Source organism: Coenobita brevimanus, chromosome 26 (genome assembly GCF_032717465.1).
Source record: "Coenobita brevimanus isolate Jiangsu-jjx chromosome 26, ASM3271746v2, whole genome shotgun sequence".
Taxonomy (NCBI): Eukaryota; Metazoa; Arthropoda; class Malacostraca; order Decapoda; family Coenobitidae; genus Coenobita; species Coenobita brevimanus.
The window spans coordinates 24,915,501-24,938,533 of record NC_136979.1 but is presented as its reverse complement, the minus strand read 5'-3'; the positions used below and the strand labels follow the sequence as shown (position 1 = coordinate 24,938,533).

Genomic DNA, 23,033 nt, shown 5'->3' with positions numbered 1-23,033 from the left:
TATTTGTATTTACCTATTTGTAGTATACAGGAATTGAGCAATGCTCGTGTCGTCCTGTCTCCATATCCACATTTATCAAGTCTACCTTTACACACATGTTTTTCTCATGCACCACCTCTTTGTCTGAGTCGTTCTAAATATTTAAGAATATACCTAATTGTGATATACACGGAATGTACTATGCTCGTGGGTTTCCGTCGCCGTTTCTCAATAAGTCGAATTTATCTTTAAACTCGTTTAAGTTTTTAGACTGGACGATCTCTTTGTCCAGGCTATTCCATAAGTCTATACTTCTGTAAGGAAAGCTATATTTCTTGATATCCTTCAAGCAGCTTGACTTTTTCAATTTCATTCCATGTCCTCTTGTTGCTCTCTTATCCCATAGAAACAGATCTTCTTTGTCAATTTTATCTACTCCCACCATGGTCCTGAACACCGCAATCATGTCTCCCCTCTTTCTCCTTTCCTCTAACGAAGGCAAATCCAGTTTTTCCAGCCTCTCTCTGTATGACAGGTCTGTCAGACTGGGGACCATCTTGGTTGCTGTTCTTTGTATTCCCTCAATCTTGTTTATATCTTTCTTTTTGTGTGGGCACCACACTACCGCTGCATATTGTAACCTAGGGCGGATCATGGCCACTATCAATTTTTTCATCATTTCCTCATCCATATAATGAAATGCTACTCTTATGTTAGTCAAGAGCTTATAAGTCTCTCCAACTATCTTGTTAATGTGCTTTTCTGGTGACAAACTATCTTGGACCAGCACTCCCAAATCTTTCTCTTCTCTCCTTTTTGTGATTAATTCATTACCCCAAAAATAATTCAGTGATGGTCTCCTGGTACTTTTACCCATTTCCAATATTTTATATTTCTTTACATTAAATTTCATTTCCCACGTCCGGCTCCAATTGTGTATCCTATCGAAATCCTCCTGCAGTATTTTACAATCCTCCTCAACCTCTATCTTCCTCAAGATCTTTACATCATCAGCAAACAGACTCGCATAACTGTTCACTCCATCTACCATATCATTTACGTAAATCAGGAACATTACTGGCGCCAACACTGAGCCTTGAGGGACTCCACTTGTTACTTCCCTCCATCCAGACATCTTTTCCTTTATTACTGTCCTCATTTGTCTGTCTCTCAAAAAGTCTCTCATCCATTCCAGAAGTTTCCCTTTAGTCCTCCTATATATTCTAGTTTCCACATTAGTCTCTTATGAGGTACCTTGTCAAAGGCCTTCTCTAAGTCTAAGTACACACAATCCACCCAACCATCTCTCTCCTGTACCACATCAATCGCTCTTGAGTAAAAGCTCAACAAGTTTGAAACACATGACCTTCCACTTCTGAATCCAAACTGACATTCAGCCAAAATATTCATCTCTTCCAGATATTTTATCCATCTGTCTTTCAGGATTCTCTCACACAATTTTGCGACCATGCTGGTTAGAGACACTGGTCTATAATTCAGGGGTTCTTCCCTGTTTCCTCCCTTGTAAATTGGTACCACATTTGCCCTCTTCCATTCTTCTGGCACTTTCCCCTCTTCCAGTGAGCATACAATTAAGCTGTAAATTTTATCCGCCAGTTGTTCTCTGCATTCCTTCAGTACCCAATTAGAAATTCCATCAGGTCCTGGGGCTTTCCTTACATCTTGAGTTTCCAGTAATTTATACACTTCCTGCACCTCCACTTTTATATCTTTGATCACCGGAACATTTCCAATCACTCCCTCCCCTTCCACAAGCTCCTTTTCTTTAGTGAAAACTGACTGGAAACGTTTGTTCATTATTTCTGCTTGCATTGCCGCATCCTTAAAGACCTCTCCATCTACTTTCAGCTTGGTGATTCCTTCCTTTTGTTTCAGTTTGCCATTAACAAATCTATAAAACAGTTTGGGTTCATCCTTACATTTGTCAATTATACCTTTTTCAAAATTCCTTTCTTCTTCCCTACGTATTCTTGTGTATTCGTTTCTTGTTCTTTTATATTCTTCCTTTGTTCTGTCGTTACTTCTCTTTCTCCAATTGTTCCACGCCTTATCTCTCTTTTTTTTGGCTATCATACACCTTCTATTAAACCACTCCTTTTTCCTGTTTTCTTTCCCTCTTACTCTTGGTACAAATTTTTCCACTCCCAAATTATAGAGGTCTAGAAAGATATCCCACTTCCTTTGTATCTCTCTTGTTTCTCTGAATTTTCTCCAATCCGCATTTTCAAAAAAGTTTCTCAATCCTGTAAAATTTGCTTTGCCAAAGTTGTATCTTCCCTGTCTATGAAGCTCGTCTCTTGGCTCAACGTTTCCTATTAACATCTGGAACTCAATGACCACGTGATCACTTTTTCCCAAAGGACAGAGATATTCCAATGATTCTATTACATCGGGTTCTTTGGTGAACAGTAAATCTAACCTTGCTGGTGTGTCCTCACCTCGAAACCGTGTCTCTTCTTTGACCCACTGCGTCATCACATTATTCATTATTATATTTAATAACATAGTACCCCATGAATCCTCGCCGCCTCCCGAGTACCATTCCTCCCAGTTCACCTCTTTACAATTAAAGTCACCCACCAAAATTATATTATTGCTTTTCTCAATTATTTTTTGCAAGTAGCTAGCCATATCTGACATCATCTCATGGTATTCGTCATCCTTCCATGCTCTCGTCTTTGGGGGAACATACACTACCGCCATATCTCTCTTAACATTCTCTCCAGTTTCTAATTTCATATATATCACTTCAGCCCTGCCTTCTCCCATTTCCACAGTATCTACATTTATGTTGTTCTTCACTGCTATCATCACTCCTCCTCCCTTTTTTTCTTTTCTGTCTTTTCTCCACAGTTTGTATTTACCATCTCCCAAATGAACATCAATATCTTCTCTTAATTTGGTCTCTACAAAGCACATGACATCAGGTTCATGTTCTCTCAAGAAATCATTAATTTCGATCCTTGTCGATATGAAACCATCAACATTAGTATATATCACCTTCAAATTATTTTTGACATTATTAATACCCTCTTCTCTCCTACTCTCTGTCCGTACCACTTCCTCAACTTCTGATCTTTCACAACCATCCCCCCTAGTTTCCTTCGCTTCTATTTCCTTAAATACCATTTCCTTACTTTCATATCCAATACTCTCCAAAAAAAAGTATTACGTTCTTCCTCTGTCCTCTTATCATTTTTTTCCTTTACTACTTCCTTTAATGATTTTAAAACTTCTCTTTCTTCTTCATTCAGATCTTTTCTTATTATAATATTTTCCATCCCCGCCTCTTTGCTTAATTTCCAGGTCACTTTAAGTATCTCATTTATTACACTTTCTGATGTAAACTTGACTCTCATTGGTCTTGTTTCCCCTTTCTTATAAGGCCCTATCCTCCTTACTTCCTCAATTTCTTTTACCCACTTGTCTCCTTCGGGGTCAATCTTGCCTAATATTCCTCTCACCATGTTCGTGTCTCTCTCGAGTCTTGCGAACCTAACCTTTTCTTCCTCTTCCCTGTTTCCAAATACTACCACACATCTGTTCCTTTCTACAGTTTCTCTTTTTTCTTCAGTATTTTCACTACATTTTCTTCCATTTCTTTCTTGTTCATTTCCCTTTCTTCCTGGATGATCTCTCTTAAGCAGACCACTTCTTTCTGTTCTTCTTCTACGTGTGCCCACTTTGCCTTGCGTTCTTCTAGTACATTACTCACCTTCTCCGTTTTATTAGTACTCTCTTCAAGTTTCCTCCTCAGTTCAACATTTTCCCTCTTCAAATTCTTAATCTCTTCATTGGCTGTTTCGTTGGACTGGATTAGACTCTGTATGGTGGTTTCCGTATTTCCTGACACATCCTTTATCACAAGATTCTCTACTTTTTTTTCGAGTTCACTAATCCTCATAATTAATGTTTTCACCAGGTCCATGACATTAGTATTAGCATCAAATCCTTGAAATTCCATTCCCTCATTGTTTACATTTTCGGCCATCTTTAACGTACCGGTAAAGCACCTAAACAGCTGTTACCGAATAAGCCACAAACAATCATGTATACTATTGCCAACAAATCTTTACATTTTTGGTAGTCTACCAACTTTCATTATTTTAAATTTAAAGAAAGACCCTAGGAGACAGGACAGACAAAATTCCTGAAACTACTCAAGGTTAGGAGCGATGCCTGGGACGTGTGTGTGTGTGTATGTATTTACCTATTTGTAGTATACAGGAATTGAGCGATGCTCGTGTTGTCCTGTCTCCATATCCACATTTATCTAGTTTACTTTTACACACATGAATGTTTTTCTCCTGCACCACCTTTTCGTCTAATTCGTTCCAAATACTTATGTATTAACCCAATATACCTAATTGAGATACACACGAAAAATGCTATGCTCGTGGGTTCCCATCGCTGTTTCTAAGTAAGTCAAATTTAGCTTTAAACTCATTTAAGTTTTTTGACTGGGCGATCTCTTTGTGAAGGCTATTCCATAAATCTATACTTCTGTAAGGAAAGCTATGTTTCTTGATATCCTTCAAGCAGCTTGACTTATTCAATTTCATTTTGTGTCCTCTTGTTACACTCTTATCCCATAAAAACAGATCTTCTCGGTCAATTTTATCTACTCCCACCATGGTCCTGAACACCACAATCATTTCTCCCCTCTTTCTCCTTTCCTCTAAGGAAGGCAAATCCAGCTTTTCCAGCCTCTCTCTGTATGACAGATCTGCCAGAGTGGGGACCATCTTGGTTGCTGTTCTTTGTATTCTCTCAATCTTGTTAATATCTTTCTTTTTGTGTGGAGACCACACCACTGCTGCATATTCTAACCTGGGGCGGATCATGGCCACCATCAATTTTTTCATCATCTCCTCATCCATATAATGAAATGCTACTCTTATGTTAGTCAAGAGTTTATAAGTCTCCCTAACTATCTTATTAATGTGCTTTTCAGGTGACAAACTGTCTTGGACCAGCACTCCCAGGTCTTTCTCTTCTCTCATTTTAGTGATTAATTCATTACCCAACAAATAATTCAGTGATGGCCTCCTGGTACTTTTACCCATTTCCAATATTTTACATTTCCTTACATTAAATTTCATTTCCCACATCCGGCTCCAATCATGTATCCTATCCAGATCCTCCTGCAGCATTTTACAATCCTCCTCAACCTCTACCTTCCTCAAGATCTTTACACCATCAGCAAACAGACTTGCATAACTGTTCACTCCATCTACCATATCATTTACGTAAATCAGAAACATTACTGGCACCAACACCGAGCCTTGGGGGACTCCACTTGTCACTTCCCTCCATCCAGACATCCTATCCTTTATTACTGTCCTCATTTGTCTGCCTCTCAAAAAGTCTCTCATCCATTCCAGGAGTTTCCCCTTCAGTCCTCCTATATATTCCAGTTTCCACATTAGTCTCTTATGAGGTACCTTGTCAATGGCCTTATCTAAGTCTAAGTACACACAATCCACCCAACCATCTCTCTCCTGTACCATGTCAATCGCTCTTGAGTAAAAGCTCAACAAATTAGAAACACATGACCTTCCACTTCTGAATCCAAACTGACATTTGGCCAAAATATTCATCTCTTCTAGATATTTTATCCATGTGTCTTTCAGGATTCTCTCGCACAATTTTGCGACCATGCTGGTTAGAGACATTGGTCTATAATTAAGGGGTTCTTCCCTGTTTCCTCCCTTATAAATTGGTACCATATTTGCCCTCTTCCATTCTTTTGGCACTTTCCCCTCTTCCATAGAACACATGATTAAACTGTGAATTTTATCTGCCACTTGTTCTCTGCATTCGTTCAGTACCCAATTAAAAATTCCATCAGGTCTTGGGGCTTTCCTTACATCTTGGGTTTCCAATAATTTGTACGGTACACTTCCTGTACCTCCACTTTTATATCTTTTATCACCGGTACATTTCTAGTCACTCCCTCCCTTTCTACAAACTCTTTTTCATTAGTGAAAACTGATTGGAAACATTTCTTCATTATTTCAGCTTGCATTGCTGCATCTTTATAGACCTCTCCTTTTACATTCAATTTGCTGATTCCTTCCTTTTGTTTCAGTTTGCCATTAACAAATCTATAAATCAGTTTGGGTTCATCCTTGCATTTGTCTATTATACCTTTTTCAAAATTCCTTTCTCCTTCTCTACGTATTCTTGTGTATTCATTTCTAATTCTTTTATATTCTTCCTTTGTTCTGGTGTTGCCTCTCGTTCTCCAGTTGTTCCATGCCTTATCTCTCTCTTTTTTTTGCTATCATACACCTTATATTAAACCACTCTTTTTCCCTGTTTTCTTTCCCTCTTACTCTTGGTACAAATTTTTCCACTCCCAAATTATAGAGGTCTAGAAAGATATCCCACTTCCTTTGTATCTCTCTTCTTTCTCCGAATTTTCTCCAATCTGCATTCTCAAAAAATTTTCTCAGTCCTGTGTGTGTGTGTGTGTGTGTGTGTGTGTGTGTGTGTGTGTACGTGTGTGTGTGTGTATGTATCTACCTATTTGTAGTATACAGGAATTGAGCGATGCTCGCGTTGTCCTGTCTCCATATCCACATTTATCTAGTTTACTTTTACACACATGAATGTTTTTCTCCTGCACCACCTTTTCGTCTAATACGTTCCAAATACTTATGTATTTACCCAATACAGTATACCTAATTGAGATACACACGAAAAATGCTATGCTTGTGGGTTCCCATCGCTGTTTCTCAGTAAGTCAAATTTAGCTTTAAACTCATTTAAGTTTTTTGACTGGGCGATCTCTTTGTCAAGGCTATTCCATAAATCGATACTTCTGTAAGGAAAGCTATGTTTCTTGATATCCTTCAAGCAGCTTGACTTTTTCAATTTCATTCTGTGTCCTCTTGTTATTCTCTTATCCCATAAAAACAGATCTTCTCGGTCAATTTTATCTACTCCCACCATGGTCCTGAACACCGCAATCATGTCTCCCCTCTTTCTCCTTTCCTCTAAGGAAGGCAAATCCAGCTTTTCCAGCCTCTCTCTGTATGACAGATCTGCCAGAGTGGGGACCATCTTGGTTGCTGTTCTTTGTATTCTCTCAATCTTGTTTATATCTTTCTTTTTGTGTGGGGACCACACTACTGCTGCATATTCTAACCTGGGGCGGATCATGGCCACCATCAATTTTTTCATCATCTCCTCATCCATATAATGAAATGCTACTCTTATGTTAGTCAAGAGATTATAAGTCTCCCTAACTATCTTATTAATGTGCTTTTCAGGTGACAAACTGTCTTGGACCAGCACTCCCAAGTCTTTCTCTTCTCTCATTTTAGTGATTAATTCATTACCCAACAAATAATTCAGTGATGGCCTCCTGGTACTTTTACCCATTTCCAATATTTTACATTTCTTTACATTAAATTTCATTTCCCACATCCGGCTCCAATCATGTATCCTATCCAGATCCTCCTGCAGCATTTTACAATCCTCCTCAACCTCTACCTTCCTCAAGATCTTTACACCATCAGCAAACAGACTTGCATAACTGTTCACTCCATCTACCATATCATTTACGTAAATCAGAAACATTACTGGCGCCAACACCGAGCCTTGGGGGACTCCACTTGTCACTTCCCTCCATCCAGACATCCTATCCTTTATTACTGTCCTCATTTGTCTGTCTCTCAAAAAGTCTCTCATCCATTCCAGGAGTTTCCCCTTCAGTCCTCCTATATATTCCAGTTTCCACATTAGTCTCTTATGAGGTACCTTGTCAAAGGCCGTCTCTAAGTCTAAGTACACACAATCCACCCAACCATCTCTCTCCTGTACCATGTCAATCGCTCTTGAGTAAAAGCTCAACAAATTAGAAACACATGACCTTCCACTTCTGAATCCAAACTGACATTTGGCCAAAATATTCATCTCTTCTAGATATTTTATCCATGTGTCTTTCAGGATTCTCTCGCACAATTTTGCGACCATGCTGGTTAGAGACATTGGTCTATAATTAAGGGGTTCTTCCCTGTTTCCTCCCTTATAAATTGGTACCATATTTGCCCTCTTCCATTCTTTTGGCACTTTCCCCTCTTCCAGAGAACACATGATTAAACTGTGAATTTTATCTGCCACTTGTTCTCTGCATTCGTTCAGTACCCAATTAAAAATTCCATCAGGTCTTGGGGCTTTCCTTACATCTTGGGTTTCCAATAATTTGTACGGTACACTTCCTGTACCTCCACTTTTATATCTTTTATCACCGGTACATTTCTAGTCACTCCCTCCCTTTCTACAAACTCTTTTTCATTAGTGAAAACTGATTGGAAACATTTCTTCATTATTTCAGCTTGCATTGCTGCATCTTTATAGACCTCTCCTTTTACATTCAATTTGCTGATTCCTTCCTTTTGTTTCAGTTTGCCATTAACAAATCTATAAATCAGTTTGGGTTCATCCTTGCATTTGTCTATTATACCTTTTTCAAAATTCCTTTCTCCTTCTCTACGTATTCTTGTGTATTCATTTCTAATTCTTTTATATTCTTCCTTTGTTCTGGTGTTGCCTCTCGTTCTCCAGTTGTTCCATGCCTTATCTCTCTCTTTTTTTTGCTATCATACACCTTATATTAAACCACTCTTTTTCCCTGTTTTCTTTCCCTCTTACTCTTGGTACAAATTTTTCCACTCCCAAATTATAGAGGTCTAGAAAGATATCCCACTTCCTTTGTATCTCTCTTGTTTCTCCGAATTTTCTCCAATCTGCATTCTCAAAAAATTTTCTCAGTCGTGTGTGTGTGTGTGTGTGTGTGTGTGTGTGTGTGTGTGTGTGTGTGTGTGTGTGTGTGTATGTATCTACCTATTTGTAGTATACAGGAATTGAGCGATGCTCGCGTTGTCCTGTCTCCATATCCACATTTACCTAGTTTACTTTTACACACATGAATGTTTTTCTCCTGCACCACCTTTTCGTCTAATACGTTCCAAATACTTATGTATTTACCCAATACAGTATACCTAATTGAGATACACACGAAAAATGCTATGCTTGTGGGTTCCCATCGCTGTTTCTCAGTAAGTCAAATTTAGCTTTAAACTCATTTAAGTTTTTTGACTGGGCGATCTCTTTGTCAAGGCTATTCCATAAATCGATACTTCTGTAAGGAAAGCTATGTTTCTTGATAACAATTAACTCTAAGCCCTTGACCACCCCGTTTGGGATACATGGCGTCTGGCAATGGATGGATGGATGGATATTTAATAAACTCCCCTATCCCAAAAAAACAGATCTTCTCGGTCAATTTTATCTACTCCCACCATGGTCCTGAACACCGCAATCATGTCTCCCCTCTTTCTCCTTTCCTCTAAGGAAGGCAAATCCAGCTTTTCCAGCCTCTCTCTGTATGACAGATCTGCCAGAGTGGGGACCATCTTGGTTGCTGTTCTTTGTATTCTCTCAATCTTGTTTATATCTTTCTTTTTGTGTGGGGACCACACTACTGCTGCATATTCTAACCTGGGGCGGATCATGGCCACCATCAATTTTTTCATCATCTCCTCATCCATATAATGAAATGCTACTCTTATGTTAGTCAAGAGATTATAAGTCTCCCTAACTATCTTATTAATGTGCTTTTCAGGTGACAAACTGTCTTGGACCAGCACTCCCAAGTCTTTCTCTTCTCTCATTTTAGTGATTAATTCATTACCCAACAAATAATTCAGTGATGGCCTCCTGGTACTTTTACCCATTTCCAATATTTTACATTTCTTTACATTAAATTTCATTTCCCACATCCGGCTCCAATCATGTATCCTATCCAGATCCTCCTGCAGCATTTGACAATCCTCCTCAACCTCTACCTTCCTCAAGATCTTTGCACCATCAGCAAACAGACTTGCATAACTGTTCACTCCATCTACCATATCATTTACGTAAATCAGAAACATTACTGGCGCCAACACCGAGCCTTGGGGGACTCCACTTGTCACTTCCCTCCATCCAGACATCCTATCCTTTATTACTGTCCTCATTTGTCTGTCTCTCAAAAAGTCTCTCATCCATTCCAGGAGTTTCCCCTTCAGTCCTCCTATATATTCTAGTTTCCACATTAGTCTCTTATGAGGTACCTTGTCAAAGGCCGTCTCTAAGTCTAAGTACACACAATCCACCCAACCATCTCTCTCCTGTACCATGTCAATCGCTCTTGAGTAAAAGCTCAACAAGTTAGAAACACATGACCTTCCACTTCTGAATCCAAACTGACATTCGGCCAAAATATTCATCTCTTCTAGATATTTTATCCATGTGTCTTTCAGGATTCTCTCGCACAATTTTGCGACCATGCTGGTTAGAGACACTGGTCTATAATTCAGGGGTTCTTCCCTGTTTCCTCCCTTATAAATTGGTACCACATTTGCCCTCTTCCATTCTTGTGGAACTTTCCCCTCTTCCAGAGAACACATGATTAAACTGTGAATTTTATCTGCCACTTGTTCTCTGCATTCCTTCAGTACCCAATTAGAAATTCCATCAGGTCCTGGGGCTTTCCTTACATCTTGGGTTTCCAATAATTTGTACACTTCCTGTACCTCCACTTTTATATCTTTTATCACCGGTACATTTCTAGTCACTCTCTCCCTTTCCACAAACTCTTTTTCATTAGTGAAAACTGATTGGAAACATTTCTTCATTATTTCAGCTTGCATTGCTGCATCTTTATAGACCTCTCCTTTTACATTCAATTTGCTGATTCCTTCCTTTTGTTTCAGTTTGCCATTAACAAATCTATAAAACAGTTTGGGTTCATCCTTGCGCTTGTCTATTATACCTTTTTCAAAATTCCTGTCTTCTTCTCTACGTATTCTTGTGTAATCATTTCTAGTTCTTTTATGTTCTTCCTTTGTTCTGGTGTTGCCCCTCTTTCTCCAGTTGTTCCATGCCTTATCTCTTTCTTTTTTTTGCCATCATACACCTTCTATTAAACCACTCCTTTTTCCTGTTTTCTTTCCCTCTTACTCTTGGTACAAATTTTTCCACTCCCAAATTGTAGAGGTCTAGAAAGATATCCCACTTCCTTTGTATCTCTCTTGTTTCTCTGAATTTTCTCCAATCTGCATTTTCAAAAAATTTTCTCAGTCCTGTGAAATTAGCTTTCCCAAAGTTGTATCTTCCCTGTCTATGAAGCTCATCTCTTGGATCGATGTTCCCTTTTATCATCTGGAACTCAATGACCACATGATCACTTTTTCCTATAGGACAGAAATATTTCAATGATTCTAATACATCGGGTTCTTTGGTAAACAGTAAATCTAACCTTGCTGGTGTGTCCTCACCTCGGAACCGTGTCTCTTCTCTGACCCATTGCATCATCACCTTATTCATTATTATACGGCCATGCCACGTTGAGTACACCGCTTCCCGTCCGATCAGCAAAGTTAAGCAACGTTGGGTCTGGTTAGTACTTGGATGGGTGACCGCCTGGGAACACCAGATGCTGTTGGCATCCCTACGTGTCAAGTGGGGTTGGTGGAGGATTAGTGCCCCTCCCTGTAAAACAATTAACTCTAAGCCCTTGACCACCCCGTTTGGGATACATGGCGTCTGGCAATGGATGGATGGATGGATATTTAATAAACTCCCCTATCCCATACAAACAGATCTTCTCTTTCAATTTTATCTAGTCTCATCATGGTCAGGAACACTGCAATCATTTTGCCCCTCTCTCTCTTTTCTTCTAGGGAAGGCAGGTCCAGCTTTTCCAGCCTCTCTCCGTAAGACAGATCTGCCAGGCTGGGGACCATCTTCGTTGCTGTTCTTTGTATTCTCTCGAACTTATTTATATCTTTCTTCTTGTGTGGAGACCACACTACTCCCGCATATTCCAACCTGGAGTGGACCATGGCCACTATCAATTTTTTCATCATCTCCTCATCCATGTAATGGAATGCCATTCGTACGTTTGTCAAGAAATTGTACGTCTCTCTAACTATCTTCTTAATGTGTTTTTCTGGTGACGAGCTATCCTGGACCAGCACTCCCAAATCTTTCCCTTCTCTCACTTTTGTGACTGGTTCATTACCCATCATGTAATTCAGTGATGGCCTCTAGGCACTCTTATCCATTTCTAATATTTTGCATTTTTTTGTGTTAAATTTCATTTCCCACATCTGGCTCCAATCTTGGATCCTATTCAGGTCTTCCTGCAGCATTTTACAGTCCTCCTCAACCTCTACCTTCCTCAATCTCTTTGCGTCATCAGCAAACAGACTTGCATAACTGTTCATTCCATCTACCAAATAATTTACATAAACCAGGAACATTACTGGAGCTAACACCTAGCCCTGTGGGACTCCATTTGTTACTTTCTTCCATCCAGACATCTTGTCCTTTATTACTGTCTGCATTTGTCTGTCTCTCAAGAAGTCACACATCCACTCCAGGACGCTTCCCTTCAGTCCTCCTATGTGTTCCAATTTCCACATCAGTCGCTTGTGGTGTACCTTGTCAAAGGCTTTCTCCAAATCTAAATACACACAATCCACCCAGCTGTCTCTCTCCTGGAGCACGTCAATCACTCTTGAATAAAAGCTCAGCAAGTTGGAAACACATGACCTTCCACTTCTGAATCCAAACTGGCTCTCAGCCAATATGTTCATCTCCTCCAGATATTTTATCCATCTGTCATTCAGGATTCTCTCATACAATTTTGCAACTACGCTGGTCAGGGACACTGGTCTATAATTCAGAGGTTCTTCCTGGTATCCTCCTTTATAAATTGGTACCACATTGGCCCTCTTCCATTCCCGAGGCAAGTTCCTTTCTTCTAGAAAACACACTATTAAATCGTGAATCTTATCTGCCAGTTGTTCTCTGCATTCTTTTAGTAATCAGGTAGAGATTCCATCCAGTCTTTACATCTTGAGTTTCCAGTAATTTATACACTTCCTGCACTTCCACCTTTATGTCTTTTATCACTACATTTCTAGTCACACCCTCCCCTTCCACAAACTCCCTTTCATTAGTGAAAACCAATTGGAAACATTTGTTCATTATTTCAGCTTGTACTGCTGCATCTTTATCGACCTATCCTTCTACTTTCAGTTTGGTGATTCCTTCATTTTGTTTCAATTTGCCACTGACAAATCTATAAAACAGTTTGGGTTCATCCTTACATTTGTCTATTATACCTTTTTCAAAGTTCCTTCCTTCCTCTCTACATATTCTTGTATATTCATTTCTAGTTCTTTTACATTCCTCCTTTGTTCTGTTATTACCTCTCTTTCTCCACTTGTTCCATGCTGTGTCCCTCTCTTTTTTTGCTATCATACACCTTCTATTAAACCACTCCTTTTCTCCTGTTTTCTTTCCCCCATACTATTGGCACATATTTTTCCACTCTCGAATTATAGAGGTATAGAAAGATATCCCACTTCCTCTGTATCTCTCGTTTCTCTGAATTTTCTCCAATCCGCATTTCCAAAAAATTTTCTCAATCCAGGAAAGTCTCCTTTCCCAAAGTTGTATCTTTCCTGCCTATAAAGCAAGTCTCTTGGCACCACGTTCCCTTTTATCATCTAGAACTCAATGACCACATGATCAATTTTTCCTACAGGACACAGATATTTTAAAGATTCAATTACGTCAGGTTCTTTGGCTGGCAGTAAATCTAATCTTCCTGGTGTGTCCTCACCTCGGAAATGTGTCTCTTCTTTGACCCACTGGGTCATCACATTATTCATTGTTATATTTAACAATACAGTGCTCCACAAATCTTCACTGTCTCCTGAGTCCCATTCCACCCAGTTCAACTCTTTACAATTAAAGTCACCCATTAAAATCATATTGTTGCATTTCTCAATCACCTTCTATAAATAACTAGCCATGACTAACAACATCTCCTGGCATTCATCGTCATTCCATGCTCTCATCTTAGGGGGAACGTACACTACTGCCGTATCTCTCTTGCCATTCTCTCAAGTTTCAAATTTTATATTTATCACTTCAGCCCTACCCTCTCCCATTTCCATGGAATCCACATTTATTTTGTTCTTCACTGCTATCATCACTCCTCCCGTTTTTTCTTCTGTCTCTTCTCCGCAGTTTGTATTTGCCATCTCCCACATGGACATCAATATCCTCTCTTACCTTGGTCTCTACAAAGCACATAACATCTGGTTCATGTATTCTCAAGAAATCATTGCTTTGTAACCTTGCCGATATTAAACCATCAACATTAGTATGTGCCACAACCAACATTAGTATATGCCACTTTCAAACTTTTCTTGTTGTTTTTTATACCCTCTACTCTCCCTCTCTCCGTCGGTACCACTTCCTCAATTTCTGATCCATAACTCTCCAATAAAACAATGTCTTCTCTTCCTCCGTTCTCTGTTCATTTTTTGCCTTTGCTTCCTGTATTAACTCCCATAATTTACCTCTTTCTTCCTCATTTGCATCTCTCCTTATCCAAACATTTTCGAACCCCTCTTTGTCTGATAATTTCCATGTTCTATTGATAATTTCGTTTACCATTACCTGGGACTTAAACTTTACCTTCAATGGCCTCGTCCCTCCTTCCTCGTACTTTCCTACCTTAAACACTTCTTCAATCTCTTCTTGAGCTTTGTTGTTACCCTCCATAACTACTGATATTATTTCTTTAACCTTACTCAGTTCTTCTCTTTCTCTTTCTGATCTTTCTGTCATATGTTTTCCTTTTACTCCTGAAATTATTACACATTTTTTCTTATCTGCTACATCCCTGACTAAAGATTCTCTACTTCTCAGTACCCTAACCATTTCCTTCTCAGTTTATTCTGTACAAGTTTGTTTCTCCTTTTGTAAGGTCCGTTCTTGCAACTCTCTAATTACTGCCCATACCTTTTTTAACTCATGGACATTCCTCTCTGCTGTTTTCTCTACTCCTGCTACTCTTGTTTGGTTCAGCTTAGTTCTTCCACTTCCCACTTCATCTTTGGAGAAGACCGCAAAGTCCCCCTCACCAGTTGTAAACAAAGCACTGTCCCTCTCCACAATGATGGAACTACAGTAAAAGTCCTATTATTCGGCAACTGATTATTCGGTAGATCCGACATTTTGGCAGTTTTGAGAAATAATTCCATTTACAAAAATCTTTGATTATTTGGCAGATGTCCGTATCGTATCGGCAGTCCAGGATGTGTTATCTGTGACTTGTTGGCCTAATGTTTCATTACACTTCTGTAAGTTCACTAATTTCTATATTTTATCAGATTCAGGTATAGTACTATATTGATTACAATATTGCACAGTATCATACAGTACAGTAACCACTCCCACCAAATTAGCGAGGGTTACGTTCCAAGTCCCCTTGCTAATTCTTGAAATTCTTTCATTCCTGATGCCTTCCTGAAAATGACATTTACCAATAATTGCGTAGCCCATGAACCACTGATACTGTAATGCATTATCCATAAATAAATGTTGTTTGTTAACGCAGTTTCCCTGTTGTTTTAGCTGTACGACTGTGACAGCTCTAGTATTTTTATTCTTCAGCATAATGGTGGAAGGGACTGTCTTGTTTACCTAAACCTAACCTAAGCAAGTTTAACTATACCTAATAATTTAACCAAACCTAACCTATCCTAAAGTCAGAAAAATACTTAAAAATTAACTGGAGGAATATGAATTGATAAGGTGTTTCTCATGATAGTTAAACGTACATTTAGTGCTCATTCTTTTGTTCGTTTTTGTGTTTAATGTGAAAGAGAGAGTATTGATGCAAACAGTAATATATCCCATTAACCCCTTAATAACCTCCGGCACTGAACAACCCTTTACAGTACCGATGTCAGTGATGTCAAGTTAGTGTGAGCTATAAAGAAAACTGAACAATTATGGGAAGGAAACGAAGGTCACTGGTATGTCTACACGACTCTACGCCACAATTCCAAGCAGTCAGGCGGTCGGTTAATCTCAGATGTTTTCATCCATTTGGTAAATGCACCGTAACTTTATCAATTTTTCTGTGACTCATAGCGAATCATAGCATGGTTCAGGAAGCTAAGTAACACACTGCTAGGTGAGCCAGATGATTATCTTCACATCTTTAAGAAAAATAAATCGATTTCAGATGAATGGTAAAAACTTATTCTACATACTCAGAGAGGGATTATGTTTCATCCATTTTCTTAAAGATGTGAAGATAATTACCTGGCACACTTAACAATGTGTTATTTAGCTTCCTAAACCCATGCTATGATTCGCTATGATTCACAGGAGAAATTACAAAGTTACGGTGCATTTACCAAATGGACGAAAACATCTGAGATTAACCGACCCCCTGACTGCTTGGAATCGTAGTGTAGAGTCGTGTAAACATACCAGTGACCTTCATTCCACTCCCATAATTGTTCACAGTTTTTTCATTGCTCACTAACTCGATATCACTGACATCTGTACTGTAAAGGGTTTTTCAATGCCGGAGGTTATTAAGGGGTTAATGGAGTACATTACTGTTTCCATCAATACTCTCCCTTTCACATGTAAACAAAAAAACGAACAAAAGAATGAGTGCTAAATGTAAGCTTAACTTTCATCAGAAAGACCTAACCAATTCATATTCCTTCACTTCATTTTATGCAATTTTCCGACAATTTTATTTTATGTCTGGAAAAAGTACTGTATACAGTACTCACTCCAAACAATTTTGTAATAATATAAATAGTGATGAGTTCACCAATACAAATGATGTACTGAGCTGGAAGGTAATATTCCTTATAATTTCGACCATCCAGTAAGTGTTATCTGACTTGTAAGCCTACTGTGTCATAACACTGGTATATGTTCACTAATTTATATACAGTATCAACATATTGTGTGTATATATATATATATATATATATATATATATATATATATATATACATATACTGTATACATATATACATACATACATAGATATATATATATATATATATATACATACAGTAGGCTCGCCCAGTGCGCGTCATCACAATGCGCGGATCGCATTGTGCGCGAGTGACCAAAAATCATAACGAAAAACCTTGAATGCGCGAGTTTACCCCACAAAACACGAGGTAGAGGCAAGAAGTGGCTTAGAAACGCCATTTTCCATCAATACGCGACCCCCCACACACACAATGCGCCAATAGTGACCTAGAGGCTCATGGGGAAGGTGCTCAAGAGGAGTCTACAATAAGATATCACCGATAACAGCTTCAATAATAACGTTTTCCGCAATAACAATAAGTTAGAATAGATACCCAGTTTCTATAATAATGATGTTTATTTCGTGAATACCAAGTTGTTATACTGCCAATAAGTCCATAACAAGATGAGGAATGAAACAAACAAGCAAGAGGAGATGAAGGAAATTGCCAAAAATGTGAGCAGTAGCGAGGAGGAGAGGGAGGATACTCCCCTCACCACCTCCCCTGACTCACCCACCACTGTCCTCCACTGCCCCACCTAACTCACCAGCCGCCTCCCTCTCCACCTTCACAGCCCCACCTGACTCACCTGCTTCACCTGGCATACCTGCAACCCCCACCATAATGGCTGTTGCTGCATTCTGGAAGAAATGTAACATTCAACAGGATGTAAATTTCTTCGTCAAAGCCTGGAATAATACAACATCGGCAACGTTAAACAAGCGTGGTGCGGCCGGGGTGGTGGCGGGGGCACTGTAAGTGCGTTGCCGCGCCTCAGAACCCCTGTTGTTTAAGTCCATCAGGCCTGTTGTCTACTATTGTTAAGGTGACTGCCCATATTTTTGTTATTGCAGCTATATCTGTAGTACAACATCTGAAAAATTTGACATTTTTTTTATGTCTCTAAGGGCCAAAAAATGTCCAGATATTAGGGGGTACTGCCCATATGTAATTTTTCCCATAAGATTATGTATTCTCAGTACGCGAATTCCCGGTGCGCGAGGTCGTGGACCGCCCAATCTCTCGCGCACTGTGCAAGCCTACTGTATATATACACACACATACACGTGTATATATATATATATATATATATATATATATATATATATATATATATATATATATATATATATATATATATATATATATATATATATATATATATATATATATATATATATATATATATATATATATATATATATATATATATATATATATATATATATATATATATATATATATACATTAGGAGAAATACACTGAGGTGGTTTGGACATGTGGAGAGAATGGAGAATGAAAGACTGACTAAGAGGGTGTATGTAGGTGACGTGGAGGGAGGGAGAGGGAGGGGTAGACCGAGGATGAGGTGGAGGGATGGAGTTGAGAGGTATATGAGGGAGGGGGGGTTGAGTTGGTGGGAGGGTAGTCAAATGGTGGGTGACAGAGTGACTTGGAAGCGTTTTGTCTGTGGCCACCCTTTGCGGGATTAGGGCAGTGGGCTATATATATATATATATATATATATATATATATATATATATATCATCATTGGGTCAAGGATTGTGTGGGTAAAGTTGAAAGTTAGAATACAAATGTGGGCGATTGTGTGTGTGTATGCGCCAACGCAAGATCGTGCTAGAAGAGTGAGAGAAGAGTTCTGGACAAATGTAGAAATGTGCATGGAAAAGTTTGGAAGGAATGAGAAAGTGTTTTTGATCGGTGATATGAATGGTAAAGTTGGGAATGTGAAGGTGGATGGAATAGTTGGTGAGTGGGGTGTGCCTGCTGAGATAGATGAGAATAAGAGTGTGTTAGAGGACATTTGTGGTGCGAGGGGGTTCGTGATAGCCAATACTCTCTTCAGGCATAAAATGATCCACAGGTATACATGGCGAATAATGAAAAGGGTGGGTATTGAACTGAATGAAAAGAATGCAATGATTGATTATATGTGTGTGGATGAAAGGATGCGAAAATGTGTAATGGATGCAAGAGCTTATAGAGGTTGGGGGAGTGGACTTTCTGACCACTACTTGGTGGTGGCCAGAATTAGGATTCAAGTAAGATGGAGGAACAGAAGAAGGGAAAGACGAGAGGAAGGAGTAGTTGCAAGGAGAGTGGAAAGGTTGCAAGAAGATGAGAAAAAGGCAGAGTATATGTAGAAAGAAAGAAGGAGGTGAAAAGATTAGTAAGAGAGAGTAAGAAGAGAGTGGATGAGTAATTTGGAAGGAATTTGAGTGTAAAGTGGAGGGACTGTAAGAAAATGTTCTGGAAAGTGGTGAAAAGAGTAAGGCAGGGTGGAAGTGAAGTTAGCAGGGGAGTGAAAGATAAAAATGGTAGATTACTAGTGGAGAAGGGAGAAAAAGTGAGCAGATGGAGAGAACACTTTAAGGATTTGTTGAACATAAAGGATGGAAGTATTGCGAGTCTAAGTGGCTGGGGAACGGCTGGGAGAAGGAGGGAGGTGAGACGACAGGAAGAAATCGGTAGGATAGAAGTTGTGGAAGCAATGAAGAAAGTTAAATCGGGGAAAGCCCCAGGAATTGACAGAGTGTGTGCTGAAATGCTGAAGCATGGGGGAGAGATAGTAGTAGAATGGATGTGAAAGATGTGCAGATTGGCCTGCGAGGAAGGTAGAGTCCCGGAGGATTGGAAGTCAGGTATAATTATTCCTTTCTACAAAGGAAAAGGAGAAAAAGAAGTGTGTGGTAATCATAGGGGCATTTTTCTTCTTAGTATAATAGGAAAAGTGTATGGTAGGATACTTATTGACAGAGTTAGAGAAAGAACAGAGAAATTAGTTGGAGAAGAACAGGGAGGCTTTAGGAAGGGAAGAGGCTGTGTAGATGAGATATTCATTCATAGATCTTTAGTGGAAAAGTTTCTAGAGAAGGGAAAGAAGTTGTATGCGGCTTTCATGGATTTGGAGAAAGCATATGACAGGGTGGATAGACAAGGATTATGGAAAGTGTTAAGAATATATGGAGTAGATGGGAAGTTGCTGAATGCTGTGAAGAGTATGTACGATGGTGCGTAGACTGATGTGCGTGTGGATGGTGAACTAAGTGAATTTTTCTCTTTGAAAGTTGGGTTGAAACAGGGATGTGTCATGTCTCCATGGTAGTTCAATCTGTACATGGATGGGGTAATAAAAGAGGTACAAGGTAGGGTAGTGGATGTTGGAGTGCCCTGGTGAGAGAGGATAGTGTTTGGAAACTCCCTGTACTGTTGTTTGCAGATGATACTGTGTTGTTGAGTGAAGACGAAGGGGAGCTGCAAGGCTTGGTGGATGAGTTTGGGGGAGTGTGTAAGAAACGGACTCTAAAGGTGAATGTAGGGAAGAGTAAAGTGATGGTCTTTGAGAGAGGTGAAGTCAGCGAATGTACGGCGAGGTTGGATGGTGAGGAATTGGAAAATGTGAGTATGTTTAAGTACTTGAGTAGTGTGATGAGTAAGGATGGAAGTTTGGAGGGTGAAGTGCTTGAAAGGGTACAGCAGGGAAGAAAGGTTGCTCGTTCTTTGAAAGCAGTGATAAGAAACAGAGAAGTGAGCATGGAAGTGAAAAAGTTACTACATGACAGTATTGTGATACCAACTCTAATGTACGGAAGTGAAGCTTGGACGTTGTTGGAAGGACACAAGTCAAGAGTAAGAGCAGTGGAAATGAGTTATTTAAGAGGAGCCTGTGGAGTCACATGGAGAGACAGCCTGACAAATGAGGATATAAAGAAGCGTTGTGGTGTTGATGTGGATGTGATAGGAAGCATTATGAGGAACACACTGAGGCGGTTTGGACATGTGGAGAGGATGGAGGGTGAAAGACTGACGAGGAGAGTGTATGTGAGTGAGGTGGAGGGGGGAAGAGGGAGGGGGAGGCCGAGGATGAGATGGAGGGATGGGGTGGAGAGGTATATGAGAGAGGAGGGTGTTAGTTGGGAGCAGGGCAGTGAAATGGCGGGGGACAGGGCGACTTGGAAGCGATTTGTTTGTGACCACCCCAAACGGGATTGAGGCATCTGGCAATAGATAGACAGATAGATAGATAGATAAAAGAGAAGTGGAGGAACGATTGGGCAAATATGAATTGGAGCAGATGGGAGATGTGGACGGTGTGTGTAGGATATTTACAGAAGAAATATGTGTAGCATGTGATGTGCTGTATGGAAGGAAGAGAAGACGGAAGGGGGTGAAAGGAACAGCGTGGTGGACTGAAGAGGTGAGACAGGCTGTGGCACGAAAGAAGAAAGCATACAATGAATGGATGAGAAACGGGCGTGGAACAAGTTTAGAGGCGGAAGAGAGAGTTATATGTAGAAAGAAAGAGAGAGGTGAAAAGATTAGTAAGAGAGAGTAAGAAGAGAGTGGATGAGGAATTTGGAAGGAATTTGAGTGTAAAGTGGAGGGACTGTAAGAAAATGTTCTGGAAAGAGGTGAAAAGAGTAAGACAGGGTGGAAGTGAAGTTAGCAGGGGAGTGAAAGATAAAAATGGTAGATTACTAGTGGAGAAGGGAGAAAAAGTGAGCAGATGGAGAGAACACTTTAACCCCTTAACCGCGGGCGTCACTTTCGTGACGCTTGGGAGCAAGGGATCATACCGCGGGGCATCGCTTTTGTGATTCTGTGTTATTTTGAATTCACCCGGGCTTCCAAGTGGGGGCTTGTATCATCTATCAGTACTGCCAATGTCCAACACTAGTCAGCACTCCTAATCTTATCTGTACTCCCATCCACTGTTTACAATTTAGCCATTTCTCCCCGTTCTTGACTCCCCTCCCTACCCCCCCTCCATTACCCTATCCTTTTGCCTGCCCGGCCGTGCTACGCTAAGTACATCTTTCCTGGAATTTTTCACTGATTTCATCCACTGGAATAAGCCCTATGCCCAATTCTTATACCAAATAATATATACATGAAAGAAATAAGGTAAGTGAGAGTGCCATACACCTGGAATTGGATAATTATCACCTGACAACACAGCACGTGCACTCGTTCGCTAATTTTCGCTGTTTATTTCCCCTTGAAATATGCCGTATAACCTAGTTTCGTAATAAATATACATATAAGGAGGGAAGGGAGAAGCCTAAGTGATATTTACATTCACCTGGAACTACCTAATTTATAATGTATTGTCTAGATTTCCTGCCAATCATTTCGCTGCTATATATTAGCTGTGTCTAGAGGCTAACGTTGGCAGTAATGAATTTCCCTAGGTAGGCCACCACCCCGGCCCACCCTTATCAGTTAACTCTCATCTTCCAAAATGGAGGTACGTCTGTTCGCTCTTGCTAGTTTCAGGGACTTTTCACCCCCATGCCAAGGGCCCTGTGACCTTTACCCCCTACTAAACCTCGTGTGGAAAAAGGTAAAGGGCTGACAATTGATAAAAGAGTGACTACGATCTCTCTATTGAGTAAAACAGTGCAAGTGGAATTCAAAATAATGTGTATACAGCAAGTGAAAGTAATGTAAATATACGTGAACAGTGGAAAATAGATTTATAAGTTACTTCAAGTGACAGTGCATAACACAGTGTAAATAAAATAGAAATGTAAATAACGTAAATAAAATAGAGAACATAAATAGATATGTAAATGAGTAATATTATAAGAATACGAGTATATACCCTAGGAGTAATGAAAGTGAAAGTTTCACTCTAGCATATCTGAATACTATGAGTTATGAGAGTGAAGGTGAAAGTGACATTCACTCTCAATGCTAGTATACAATACGAGAAAGTGAATGCTACGTATTTTACTGAAAGAAATTGAATCCCTACAGTGACAATAAACTAATACTACTGAAGGAAACGTATGGATAAAGACTGTAGATATATATAAGTGTTATATAGTAATAGAAATATAAAGTGTGAGGGGTTTTATGAATAAAAAATGACAGAGTACCAAGAGCGAACTAGCGCAAGTGCGACGGTCAGACGCGCTCGTAATTTTCATTGCTTTCACAGTGTTTTTTTTTTTTTTGGAGTATGGATCTCAAACTACTTGAAAATCATAGAGTAGTGTTTATAGTGTTAATATCTGGCTGAGGTAATCATATTACGGGTTGTCGGGAAGTGTAAAGTGGAGACTTCATTACCCAACTTCA

General features: G+C 39.5%; 1 protein-coding gene and 1 non-coding gene across 2 annotated transcripts in view; one reads left to right on the top strand and one right to left on the bottom strand.

The window, feature by feature from the left end:
* The window catches only part of LOC145394188 (tether containing UBX domain for GLUT4), a 673,993-nt gene that overhangs the window by 241,615 nt on the left and 409,345 nt on the right, over positions 1 to 23,033 (bottom strand). The gene's annotated exons all lie outside the window — the stretch shown is intronic.
* On the top strand, positions 11,382 to 11,500 carry LOC145394222 (5S ribosomal RNA). Its single transcript, XR_013896329.1, has one exon. It is a non-coding gene; the product is annotated as a 5S ribosomal RNA (ribosomal RNA).